This window comes from Uloborus diversus, chromosome 3, assembly GCF_026930045.1.
Source record: "Uloborus diversus isolate 005 chromosome 3, Udiv.v.3.1, whole genome shotgun sequence".
Classification (NCBI taxonomy): domain Eukaryota; kingdom Metazoa; phylum Arthropoda; class Arachnida; order Araneae; family Uloboridae; genus Uloborus; species Uloborus diversus.
In genome coordinates, this window is record NC_072733.1 from 194,259,366 (window position 1) to 194,273,498 (window position 14,133).

A 14,133-nucleotide genomic window follows, 5' to 3' on the forward strand; every position below is an offset into this window, starting at 1 on the left:
TCCTAGGAGCTTTGTGAGTTTAAAATGTCAGTCTCTTGACGAGCTGCCGGTGGCCTAGTTGGTTAAGGCGCGATCTTGTGTTTCAGAGATAGCATGATGGAATCCCACTCTGGACTTTTCTCTTCTTTTTTTTTTTTTCTTTTTGCTATCACAACAATTAGTGGTAACGATTTTCACCCCTATATTACTTTCGGAAATTTATTTTTGCCAAAGATCGGTAACTTTTTCATTCACTGAAAAACGTTCTATATAAGGTTACAAGGGACGTCTGCTCATAGGGCATTCAGATTTTTTTTTTCTTCATAGACTTGGTTATTCTCATTCTCATTAAAAACTCAATGTTCCTCCTCACATACTTTAGAATTAAAAATATGAATTGTTTTTAAATTATTTTGCTAGAAGAAAAAGAAAATAATTTTAAAAAAAATGATGTAAATAAATTTTTAAAAAGTATGTAGGGAAGAGAAACTATATTTCAATAATTGCTGTGATAACAAGAAAAAAAAAAAAGATCCGAATGTCCTATAAGCAGATGTCCCTTATAATCGTAAGGGGACCACAGGTCAAAAAACTTTACTAGGCAAAACAAACCGTACAGAATAACGAATAACGAGCAAGAATGTTTTTCAGTGAATAAAAAAGTTTGCGATCTTTGGCAAAAATAAATTTCAGAAAGTAATATAGGCTTGAAAAGCGTTACCACTAATTGTTGTGATAGCAAAAAAAAAAAAAAAAAAAAAAAAGAGAGAGAAAAGAAAAAGGTCCAGAATGGGATTCGATCGTGCTATCTCTGAAACACAAGATCGTGCCTTAACCAACTAGGCTAGCGGCGGTTCGTCAAAAGCCTGACATTTTAAATTCATAAGGCGCCTAGGAGACTCCATGGCGACTTTAAATCGATTTTTCTCATAATTTTCAGAGAATTGCGTCGTATTACTTTAACCACGTAAGGTACTAAGGGTCCTCTCTCACCACAAAAAAAAATAAAAAAAATAAAAAAAAATAACGCAAATCTCTGACCCCACGGTCGTGCCGTCTCCTTGTTAGTTTTTTAATTGCAATCGGATATTTGAAAAGAGCTGTTTGTTCGTTCTTTGAGACAAAACAATGTTTTAATTTCAAGTTATTTTTTGTGCCAACCTACTTCCTAATTTCTCAAGGCCTCTTAATCCATCTCTAACAGTCAATGAATATTTCATGCCACTTGGCAAGTATTATTGACATAAACCTTTCAATATCTTTCTATTACCTTATTGCATGTTGTTAGGAAAGTTCTACATAGCAAAATATTTCAATTTTCAGATTAAAACATTTTTTGTCTGTAAAAAGTATACCTTAAATATATCAACAAAGCACCTTGAATTTAGCAGAACCTCGGACTTTTGAGACTCGGATTTTCGTGACTCTACTGTACAAACCTTTCCTGATCAAGTCTCAGCAATCGTGGAAGATGATGCATATTGGGAGAGAATCGTCTCTCAAAGAGAAGATACAACTAGCTTTAAAAATAGCTTAAGGCGAATACACAATACACAAGAAACACACACACACGCATGCAGACACACAAACACACACAAAATGATGCATCCAAAACCAACCCGCAAGAGATCGAACTATTTGAAGATGAAATACTTCGAGGCAATTAGAGGAGTTGTATAGCGCATTATTAATAATGTACCGACCAGCGTGACTTAAGGAAAAGTATTTTCATCTGCAGGAAATTAGTGCCGAAAATGCGTTCCAGGCTGACATACATTTCAACAGATGCATTGCGTTTTGTAATATTTATTGATTTGTTCATTATAACACGTTTTTTTTTTTCCTTTTATATTCGTTCGTAATAAATTTTCTTAATTCCCTTTTTCCTTAAAATTGTGAAACATGGCAACGAAACAATGCTTTTTAATCCTTTTTTGAGAAATTTGTAATGCCAGCATTAATACCAGCATTCCTGGTATCACGTTTTAAACAATACTGAATACTGGGATTTGCATTTTTAGTCCTGTATTGCAACCGTTAGGAAGGAAAAAAATGATAATTTTTTCGCAGATGTAACATTGATTAAAGTGACTGATTATTTTTACCTGTAATAAAAGTCTGCATACGATCTTCTTTAAATGATTGTTGAGTTGTAAATCTTTTATAATCAGTTTTAGTATTTAGCAGTACATGTAATGGAATGTGGGTCAAAGTGAAATGGTGGAATGTTTAGTCTCACCTGTCTGGTTATTACCACATGTAGCCTATTTCAATCTGGAAAAAATTAACATTGAAGATCGAAGCATATGATAATTCAAGCAATTTTCAAAAATTGATACTAGGGATTGCAATACTGGACCAAAAATTCAATATCGGTATTCTGTATTTTTAAACGTGATACAGGAATACCGCTATTAATCCCGGTATTTGAAATTTCTCAAAAAACGCTTGAAGACATGTTGTTTCATTGCCTCATTTCATAATTTTGTACAAAAATTACATTATTTATGAAAACGTATTGTGAACAAATATAAAATGAAGGAACAAATGTCATAATAAAACGAAATCAGTAATAGTAAAAACCATAATGCATCTACTGAGTTGTCTCAAAGCATGTAGCTCATTTTAGTGCTGAACTTCCCTACAGTTGAAAATATTGTTTTGTGAATTCTCGCAGGTCTGTGGCGTTGTTACCAATGCGCGATACACCTCCTCTAATTGTATAAAAATTCTTCATCTTTCAATAATTCGGTCTCTTGCGAGTAATTTTTTGGATAAAATCTTTTGCGTGTGTGTGTTTCTTTTGTAGTGTGTGTGTTATTACTATTCTAACTTTGAAGTTATAGCTAGTTGTAATTTCTTTCCAAGAGACGATACTTTTCCAATGCTAACATCATTTTCTCTTGAGCAGGAGAGGTTTTTAACTTGCTTTTTATTAGCCCTTTGGTTTCAAATTTACGATAAGCTTGACAAAATCTGGTTTTGTCAGTTTTTTATTGAGCAATCATGATTGCTTATTGCTTTCATTTGACCATCCTTGACGTTGTGGTTCCTTTTTCAGCTTGGACCAGGGACAGCAGCACCACCACCCACCGGCCTCTGCAGGCGCGGCTCCGAGCATTGCCTCTTGGAATCCGTTTCTACTGGTCGATGTCTTACACACACGCGCGCTCATACATACACACACACACACACACATACATACACTCACACACACAAGCCTTTACACACATACACACACGCCTACGTGCATACACACAGGTTTATGCACACACACAAACCTACACATGCACGCACGCGCGCCTACACATACGCACACGCCAGCACACACACACACACACAACTATACACACGTAACCGCCCAGGAGGAGGGGTAGGCTTGGGGGGACAGGAGCTGTTTCTAGAAACAATAGCCCCCAATGAGTACCCCTGTCGCAACTCGTGATTGCGAAAAACATAATTTGAATTCAAAATTTCAGAATTCAAATTAATTATCGTTTTTTGTTTTTGCTTTCTTTTCAAAATTCTTTACAATTATAATTATGTAAATATCTGAAAAAATGTTTCAATTGATTATGCTTTACCACAATGCAAATTTTCAAGGCAAGGCATAATTTTTAAATATTATGTTGCCAAGTACAAAGCCAAATAGAGAGACAGAACAACAAATTACAATTTATTATGCTAACAAGAAAAAGTTCTTGTCAAAATTTAGTACAGTTGAATACAAATAATTAAAAAAGAAATATTAAAGAATGGCTGCAATTGATGGCTGGAGTAAATTTTTCATAGAACAAGTGCATTCAAAATTACAGTCGAAATTAACTTTCACAAAAGAGAAAGTGAGTGATCAGGAAAATGGAAAAAAAAAAAAAAAAAACATGGTGCACAAAAGCGCATGAAAATCCCATTCCTCTCACCATCTAGTAATGTCAGTATCCTTTTGCAATTTCTGCGCTACTTTTGTTTCATGATATTCTATTAGTTCGTGTTTTTGAAGCCAAATTTTTACATCAATAGATTGATTTTGGTTCTGTATCGTAGAAAAAGAAATACTCATTTAAAACAGAAGTATATATTTAATAAGTTAAATTGTAAACTCTTTAATTGAAACTATTTATTATTTTCAGCTAATACCGAAAATACCGGTATTTTACCTCAGCAAATACCGGTATCTGTGAAAAGGAAATTGTGTCTAACAGAAAAGAAATCAGCAGACACAAAGACATAAAATGCAAAAAGGTGAGTTCAAACAGTGCGTCCTTCCGATGAAGATGATGAAGACTGGTTCTGCATAGAGTGCTCTAAACCGTACTCAGAATCCAAAAATCCAACTAAACGGCTTCAGTGTCGTAATTGTGACAAATGGGCACATCACCGATGTGCCAAGTTTGATAAATTTTATGCTTGTAAAAATTGTAATTCGCGCGGACAGTGATATTGATGATGATAGTTTATTAGAATACAAGTCATTAGTGAAGTAAATCTGTAAAGCCAAAAAGTTTTTTGATTTTTAACGTGGTTAAGAATTTTTAATATTTAACAGAATAAACCACAAAATGTGTAAAATTCATTTTATTACTAAAATATACATACTATCATTTTATTACTAAAATATGTTACAACTAACCCCATAGACTGTAACAACATGCCCCGTGGTAAGTAAGTTGTTACGATCTACATCTATTCAAAAAATATTTTGGAGTAGTGGCTTCTAACCATTTTTTTTTTAAATATATTATGAATGTTAAACAATCTAGATGCATTTTAAAGTTTCACGCGTGTAAATAATTGAAATAGTTTAGCGTAAAAAATATTTAAAAGAATTGTAACAACTAACCCCGGTCTCCCCTAAATATGCTAAACAATTTAAATACCAGTTCACACTTGTAATCCACATAACACCTCAAACATCTAAACATAAACTAACTCTACTATTAAATCATGTTCTGATTAATCAAAAGAGCTTGAACAAGTCGAAATAGGTGTCAAATCTTTGTTTGAAAGAAAAAAAAAAAAGATTTTGCTATAGTTATATTTGCAACAAAAAAGTGAGTTGGCCATTATGTAGACCCATTAGCGGACAGAATGCTACTCGGACTCCTAGAGTTTGAAATACGTTTTCTGATGCGAAAATGTAATATGCTTTATCAATCCATTTTTCCTGATAAGAGGACAAAATGTGTTAAGCTGCAAACATCTAGTTGGGTTGAGCGGAACTTTAAGAACTGCAACAAACGAAGTGTTCGCATTTGACTTTTCAGGTTTTGAAAACATATAAGCTAGGCTTTCTTTTTTATATGTACACAGATACTTACATTTTTCTTCCCTCTTTTTAAAAATTGATTCAATTGATGAGACTCTTACTTTTATCATTTCAAAACAAGAAGCAAATAAGATGATTTTCATGCTTGTCACCCTATTTTATTTGTTGTAATTTTAGCTTCATTACGCTTTAAAAAAATTGTTAATTTTATTTAAAATATATTTATTTTCTTTTTTGTTCACAAGTGTATTGGATAGTAAGTATTTGATCAAAAGCATCATAAGTTCATGAAAGTTGTGTACATTTTTTTACAAATGTCTAGTGAAATTTGAAACTATGTTATTTTGTGTTCACATTATTATAATTTAATAGAGAAAATTAGAAATGGTGTTATTTTTTAGAAACATTATGAAGAGACCTAAAATCCATAAATAAATTGCCGATCTAATGAAAAGTCTATGTATTTTCTCAGTGGGATCAAGTGTCCCCCAAGAAGGGATCATGTATCCCTTGATGTGGGAATAAAGGATTCCTTTACGAAATTTTTGAAAAAAAAAATATACGCAAACTATCTGTTTAATTTCAACTCAAAAAATACTGTCCGATAGAGGAAAAAATTACCTTTGTTCTCGTACTAAAAAAAAGAAAAAAACTGATAATTTGCAGCAGAGAAAAAAATTGAAAACTAAAATGGGAATCAAATATCCCCAGTCTCCCTTACTGTATGTTTCAAAACAAATCTCAAATTTGTTCATTTTTAAAAAAAACTAAGCTATCTTAACTACTTCACTTTGCCCTACATACCCTTATGTATTGTTTATATTTAATAATAATTAAGCAGTAAAACAATTTGCTTTCAATGAAATAAACAGCTTTAATTTCAATTTAGTATGGTTAAAATAAAGAGTGTTTATAAATTATAGTGTAAAAAGCGTGTTCAGTTTAGTTATTTAATTTTTTTAACTATTCAGTTTTGAAATTTTATAATAAGAGGAGCGAAATCATTGATTATACATTATATATCATTAGTTGATTAAACACATTGTCGACTGGAATAACTTTCAGAAACTCTCCATTGTTGATTGGGAGAAGAAAAAATACTCAACATCAAATAAATGTAAAATCAACATTGATACAGGTAATGTTTATCAAATGGATCGCCTGATTCAGAAAATTTAAAACATCCCCCCCCCCCACTCCACACACATAAAGGAAAGAGCTGCAAGTAGTTTTTTCCAAATAAATATTGAGATGCAGTTTAAAGCCGAAAAGTAAAACAAATTGAGTTTCATACAGTAAACGAGTGCACTGTAATTAAAGATTTTTTATGAAATAGTGTGTTTTTTTATATGGTATTTACTAAACACCTAAAAATGTACTCAGTTTTGAAATTTTATACTTCTAAGATGAATCCTTGTTGCAATTCAGTTCTAAATTTCAACACTCCTACCTTTATTTAAAAAAAAAAAAGTAAGCACTGATCCCTGTGTCAAGGTGTGTACAACTCAAAAACTTAATAATCTACGTAGACGAATGCTGAAGAACGTACAACTGCTCAAATACATTACAATAAAAATCGGGAAAAAATCTTCTAGTGTTCTATTTAAAACTTATTATAATAAGAGAATTACAAAAACAAAAAACTGTATAACTAGTGTTTAAAATATTTATTTTCATTTAATAGTAATGCGTTTTTTTTTTAAATTAACAGCAATCTAAAGTACTGCTTACACTCATTATAAATAGGGGAGAGTGTTGTACCTTCAGACGCTGTTAATTTCTAAGAATCTATTTTTAGCAGCCATGTTTTTGTAATCTCTAATAGTAACCATCACCACTAAATGGTACCATAGTAAAAATCATAATCTAGTGAGTAAAATTGACGATTTTGTGAGAGAAAGAAAATTTCATGACTCCAAAGTAAATATTTTCTTCATTTTAATTTCATTTTCCGTCTTTGTATTTGTAAAACTAATCAACTGAATTTTATTTTGTTACAAAAAAGAAGTACTTTAAATATTTTGGCTATGAGAAAATAATGATAGTGCATCTAGATTGACCATCATTTTGGTTCTTCTTAAACCACGTGGTGATTGTACCTTGGGGCAACCAAACGTATTGTACCTTTGGAAACGTTCCAAGGTGCATGGTTCTTAATAATTCAGATATGTTTATGAACTTGGAAATATGATCGATTCTTATGTAGTCTTTTAAACACATTTGGATGACTCACTTGCCAAATCGATTAACTCCATAAAACAAAAAGTTGAGAAAAGATTTGAAAAAGATGGTGTTATACATAGGAGAAAATATACTTCGTGTTACATTTTCTGCCATCACATGGACTAAAATGTACTGAACCAAAATTTTAATATAAATTCACATGCTAAGCATTGAATAGGGCCGTGGTAGCCCGATGGGTAGAGTGTCGGATTCGGGGCCGGAGGGTCCTGAGTTCGAACCTCGATGGTTGAAGATACACCGTCGTCATTAAAGGGGACTGGGCGACGTTAAATATACTCGTGGTCTCAATGTCCTCCAAGTGAAACGATACCTCTGGGGGTGCTAGCACCAGGTAGCTATTAGCTCCTGAACTAGTTCTAAATTATCATAAACTGTTCGATCCGGTGATGGTGCTGCCATCTATCGGTATATAAAATAATGGAGGCAAGGCACTCAGTACGCAGTCCTCGACATAAATACAGTTGTAGTCAGTTGTGACTCTGAATAGGAATAAGAAAGCACTTAGTATGCAGTCCTCGACATAAACACAGTTAAAGTCAGTTGTGACTCGGAATCGAATCGAAGCATTGAATAAGTATTATGAAAGCAGAAATGATGATTTTTAATTAAAAAGTGGAGTTAATCGATTTGGCAACCGAGGCATCCATTTAATGGCACATAATAATTCATAGTTCATTATTCATGGTTTAATTCATTACCATGAAAAAAAAAATTTTTTTTTGTTTATTGGTGCAAAATTGGTTTAAATATATGGCTGTTTCCTGAATCAGGAAGACTTTAACATAGTACAACAGGATTTGTCCCAAGGTACAATAGGATGAAATACAATGAACTGTTTTATCATTTGAAATAATTTTGAAACAGACAAAGAAAATGCAAGCATTTGTAGTATAGGGTACACCGGGTTTAGTTGTGCTATCGAGCTTCCTGACTGAGCCAGTAAATTTCAACACTTGTCGCGTCATGTAAGTGAGCAGGTTGATGCTCTCAGTGTCTTGTGTAAGTTTGGAAGTATAGCGCTGGACTGTTTGCAAGTTAAAAATATTTATTGTGTTTTCAACAGCAAAAGTAAATTTTGTGACCTGCGTTGCAATTGTCATTGCCACTGACATTGAAATGTGAAAACTTTCCTAGCATTATTTAAATAGATATGTTTCGAGCTGTTATTCTATGCATTTCAGTTGTTGATCATGACACTATTTCTGAAACTATTCTGTATAGTTCAAAATGGTGTAACACGGGCTAGTTGTGACAAAGTCAAGCAGGTCAGTGTCACTATTTGCCCCGGTCCTTTACCCATCAGAGATGAGAGCGTTGATATCCAAAGTAATAGTGAAAATAATAAATATGAAGCTGTTATCAAATCCCGCACTTCAGCAAAAAATTTAGTCAATGATAGTAAGAATGCAGAGCAATCTTCAGAAATGTGAAATCTCATTGAGTTAGATGAGTCTATGGCAATTGACATTAGCATTGTAACAGCGGTACGTTTTATAGAAAAAAAAGACTGCCACCTAAAGCTGGAAATCGAAAGTGCAAGCTCTCCGCTCGTAAATGTTTTAAAACTTTTTATTCTAGAAATTGCACCTAAAGAGAAAATTAAAGGAAACAAAAGGCAAGAGAACGCAAGAAACAAAGTGAAGAAGAAAAAGCAAAATTTAAGCTGTACAGAAATGCCAAAATGTGCACAAAAATTACACCAACGTTATTTTTAAAAAAAACGGAATAGAAAAGATTCGGATAGCTCTAAAGATGATAAAAATTGATTAAGTCTAGTTTGCATGAAGCAATACTAAGTTTCTAGACCCATAGAAGACTGGGTACAATGCATGACACTTAAAAACTGGTCTCATGTGAAATGTGCCAAAAAATACACCTTATTTTATTTGCATTAACAGCAAATCGGATGTTGAAACAAGCAATGATAATGAGTGATTATAAAAATAAATAGGCCTGTAAGATATGTGCCTACACATTGTAGAGTAGACTGGGGAACGCTTACGCATGGGGCACGTTTACGCAGTGCCCTTTTTTCAAAATGAATTATAACTGGAGAGCCAACAGTCATAACAGATTGATGCTGCTTCCTAGCAAATATCCTCACACGTTTTCGAGCATTAGTCGAGCTTCGGTCTAGCATGCAGAAAGAATAATATGTTTTTTATCAAGTCGAGTAAATTTTGAGTTGAACGTTCTGAAGCTTATTGTGAATGAATAAGACTTAGTTAAGAAAGAACAAATGTGTAAAACATAGCAGAATTTTATCTTTTTTTGAGAATTGTATCTGTATAAACTGAAATGTTATTGATTTTATTTGCACGGTAAAACTAAATTCAAACTTGGCTACGGAGCAAGTTTACTCGTTGACGTCTGTGTATTACTTATAAACGTGCCCTGACTTTATTTTCGCTCCGAACTGTCTGAACATTTTTTAGTATTTTTAGGCTATTTAGTTTTGAAAATCACCATTTAATGTTTAATTGAGTTACAAATTCGTATCTTATAGCTTACAATCATAAAGTGCTGTCTTCATGCCCGTTCAGATTTTACTTTATACCCTATTCAGTCTGTAATAAATGTGCTTTATTTTAACGATGGTTAGACATTATGTTCAAAACACTAACAGAACCACGTTAGGTGTCAAAATAAATCTGCGTAAACGTGCTACGTGTCCGGGGCAAGTTTACGCAACTAACTTGGACTCAAAAATATTTTTTTTAACAGTTAAAAACAATAAATTGCGCAACGACTGAATATGCCAATTTGACTCCATTAACTGCTTTATAAAACCGCATTGCCTAAAATTTCCTAAGTTAAAACATAAAGTTTAGAAAATTCATTGAAGAAAAATCCGCATAAGTGTGCCCCGGTCTACCCTACCGCGTCAAAGATTGGTAAGGCCAAAAATTAATTTTGGTCTACGTTTTTCTTTCTTGATTAAAGCAGGTTTTTAATGTGTCTCTAAAAAAGAATTCACAAGCTTTAATAATTTAACTATTTTTCATTTCGTTTAAAGTGTTATTGTAAACATCAAGGTGTTCTTTTTCAAGTTCAGAGCATTATAAATTTTTAATTATATTATTCTTAGCTTAAAATATCCCATTTAATTGCATTTCTTAGATAAATTGCACTGTTAAAAATTCAGGAAGATTTTCTGGTAATTGTTACTGTAAAATGGCGGACTAACGCATAGCTGATTTTTACGGTAATTTATACCGGAGAAATAAGCGATCCCAGCGCCAATTGGTTGCTGCGGCCTACCGAGGATACCGTAAAATTTTACAGTAACATTTGATTTTTACCGTAATAGTTACTGGCAACATGGATGCCAGTAACAATTACCGTAAATTTTCCGGAAATTTTTTAACAGTGTGTACATGTTACAGTGTATTTGTACGCGTTCTTTTGGGGTCACAATGTGCCTCAAGCATGTCACTACTAGCCCCGCTACGGGGCAAGTTGAGACAAACTTGGACGCTACGCAAATTCAATTTTATGTTATGAAAAACGTAAAAACGTTTAAAATGCTGATAATTGTTTTGTAAATATATTGCTCAAGGTTTACTCTGATGATATGATGCATTAAATGTTTCACATCAGTTAAAATCTTACGGTAATATCAAAAATGACAAAAGTGTCACTACTGGCCCCGGTCTCCCCTGCTTATGAAAAATAAAAAGCCTAGTAAATGCTTTCTAAAAAAGCTGAAAAGTTAAATGTAAACATTACAGTTGTTGTAGTTCTTCAAGTTTCACTCAACCTAACTGGATGTGGCAACTTAACGCAATCATTCTCTTTCACTGCTCTTTTGTAAATTTTTCAGGAAAAACAAATTTAGTAATCATATTACATTCTCATTTTAAAAACATATTTTGAACTTCGAAATTCAACTTTGCATTGTATTTGACCTACATGGTGGGCAACTCTCTTTTTCGTTGTAAATCTATTTATGGCAAAATCATTTTATTGTTCAAATAAGGATCATCTATTTCAACTTGTTCAAGCTCATTTGGCTGATCAGAACACACTTCATCAGTAGAGTTGGTATATGTTTATACGTTCAAACATGACGCGGGAGCGTCCCGCCGCCAAGGAAACCAAATGTCAGCAGCCAACGAAAGCAAATTCACCGCCAAAGACGAAACAAAATAAAAGCGACCAAGAACAGTTTACGCAACAGAACAAGTTGGGGTTTTCTGAGTTTTTCACCCCTCTGTATCTCAGTCCCATGAAGATCCCCGGAGTTGATTTTTGGTACACTCAATCTCTAGTGGCCAATGACGCCGTAAATCAGAATACAATTCCCTGGATCATCAGAGGGAGGAGGAATTTAAGTTATAAAATCGCTGTTCAAAAAAGTTTTCGCTTTCTTTGACAGGGCTACAGTCCAGACGAAAAAAGGAATCAAGCTGAAATTTCGCACACACATTCCTTGTGCCCTACTGATGTGCCTTTTGTGCCATTTGACCCCCTCCCCCCTCGTTTTTACTCCACAAATCGTACCTTCCCGGGGGCATTGGTAATGATTTTTTGTATACATATTCTTGGGGGACCATTGAGGACATATACAAAAATTCAAACCCCAGGGACATCATGGGCCGGAATTGTTAAAGTTTGAAAATCACTGATTTCCCTTAAATTCATATGTACTTTCTCTCAGCTTATAGGGTTTGTTAATCTCTGACGGCAATTGCAAGGCTAGACTAGATCTAAGATCAAACGATTATTCAAAAATTGTCTTTGGAAATAAAATTTAATCAAGACTAATAAAACAGATCCAACTGTTGCAACTAGACGTTAAATCGCGGATATCACAAATTTGCCACAGCGACTGCGCATGAGAGCGGACTTAGCTCATTGGGCTTTCTGTTTTAAGATTCTACGTAGTTTGTTTACATTTAAGCAGAAAAACATTAATGAATAAGATTAGAATACAGTCCGCCCCCCCCCCCCCCCAGTTTCGTTGATACGAATTTTCTTTCCTTTCTGTTTTTCAGTTTTGATATACTTAAGGGAAAAGAAATTTTAAATGTCGGCGAAACTGGGGTTAAACCATGAAAATATTTTGCGTGTCATATTATATGTAACTGTACGCATATGTATATGATACATCTAACTTGATAATTGAAAGCAAAAAATAGCACTTATTTATTAGTTTGCTTATTTTCTAAATTAATGCATTTTTCAAACATAACACATTATGAATTTAAATATATGACATGTGTGTGGATATCTGTGTTTTGCAGTAATTTGTTTACAGACAAAATTTTTGCAATTAATTTAAGCAAGACTTTTGAAATGAGCTAAGTCCACGCTCATACGCAGTCGCAGAGTCAAATTTGTGACATCCGCGATTTGACGTAGAGTAAGTACAGTTGCATACATCTTCTGACTCATTCAATGTTAAAATATTTTAAAGACTTGGGTGTTTTTTTTTATTTTTATTTTGCTTGATCATAACAAACGTTAGTTTGTCTTTTAAGTGAACCTTTAAACAAAACTAGGTATTAAACAAAACAAAGAATTCCATCAAAAGAAAAATAAATTAAAATCTAGATTGATATAACTCGCAAAATGTAAAATATTTAAAAAAAATTTCATGAAAATGTTGAATAATAAATTAAATAAAGAAACTGTAATAGAATTTATTGTGAACTTGTGAAATACTTGAAAACAATATAATTTTAAATATAGTATTTTATTATCCAAGCAGTTTTCTTTGCAACAGAGAGGATACAAGGATTGCAATAAAATTTAAACGACCCAATTCTTACCAAACGAACATAGAATCTTAATGGTCAAAAAATAGCATGACGTAAAATTAAGCTTGGCATTAGTGTTCCTTAAAAACACAAAACAACGTTGTTTCAATTGAATATTTATGACTTGAAATTCTCAATTCTAAAAATACAGACAAAGTAATAATATCAATGCAAAAAGATGTGATATCTCAGCAAAAGAAACCCTGTTGTAAAAATTTCCCCGCCAAGAAAACCTTTAACTCTTCCCCACAAAAAAGAAAGCCTTCATCTTAAACCAAAAAACCCTCAGTCTTAAAAAGTCATGATATGTAGTTTGCCCGCCAAAGTATCTGCCAAACTATTATCCTCCCTGTACTCCTCTTTCATCACACTTACTTCCGTTAGAACCTCCTCCCACCTTCAACTCCACAGAAATATGGATAAGTAGGTGTGATGAAAGAGGAGAACAGGGAGGATGATAGTTTGGCAGATATTTGGCGGGCAAACTACATATCATGACTTTTTAAGACTGAGGGTTTTTGTTATATTTACAAATAGAGCAGGCGCTATTTGTAAATATAAACCCTTTGTTTGGTTACAAGTGTAAGCTGATATTTTAATTACGTAGCATATTTAATGCAGTGTGATTGTTTATGTATCTATTAATTATACTATGCTAAATTCAATTATGTTAACATAGTTTTTAAAACTTAAAATTAAAGTCAACTAAGTAAACTGCGGTTAAAATGTTTTCATTGTGCATATATTGTTATAGGGATACTTGATACCTGGGGTCAAGTACCCCTAGTATGAGATTTTTTACAAACATACGTGATCTTTTATTAACAATCACTGTCTGTTTACGAAAATATGTCTCAATTAGGGCTGGGCTATATACCGATA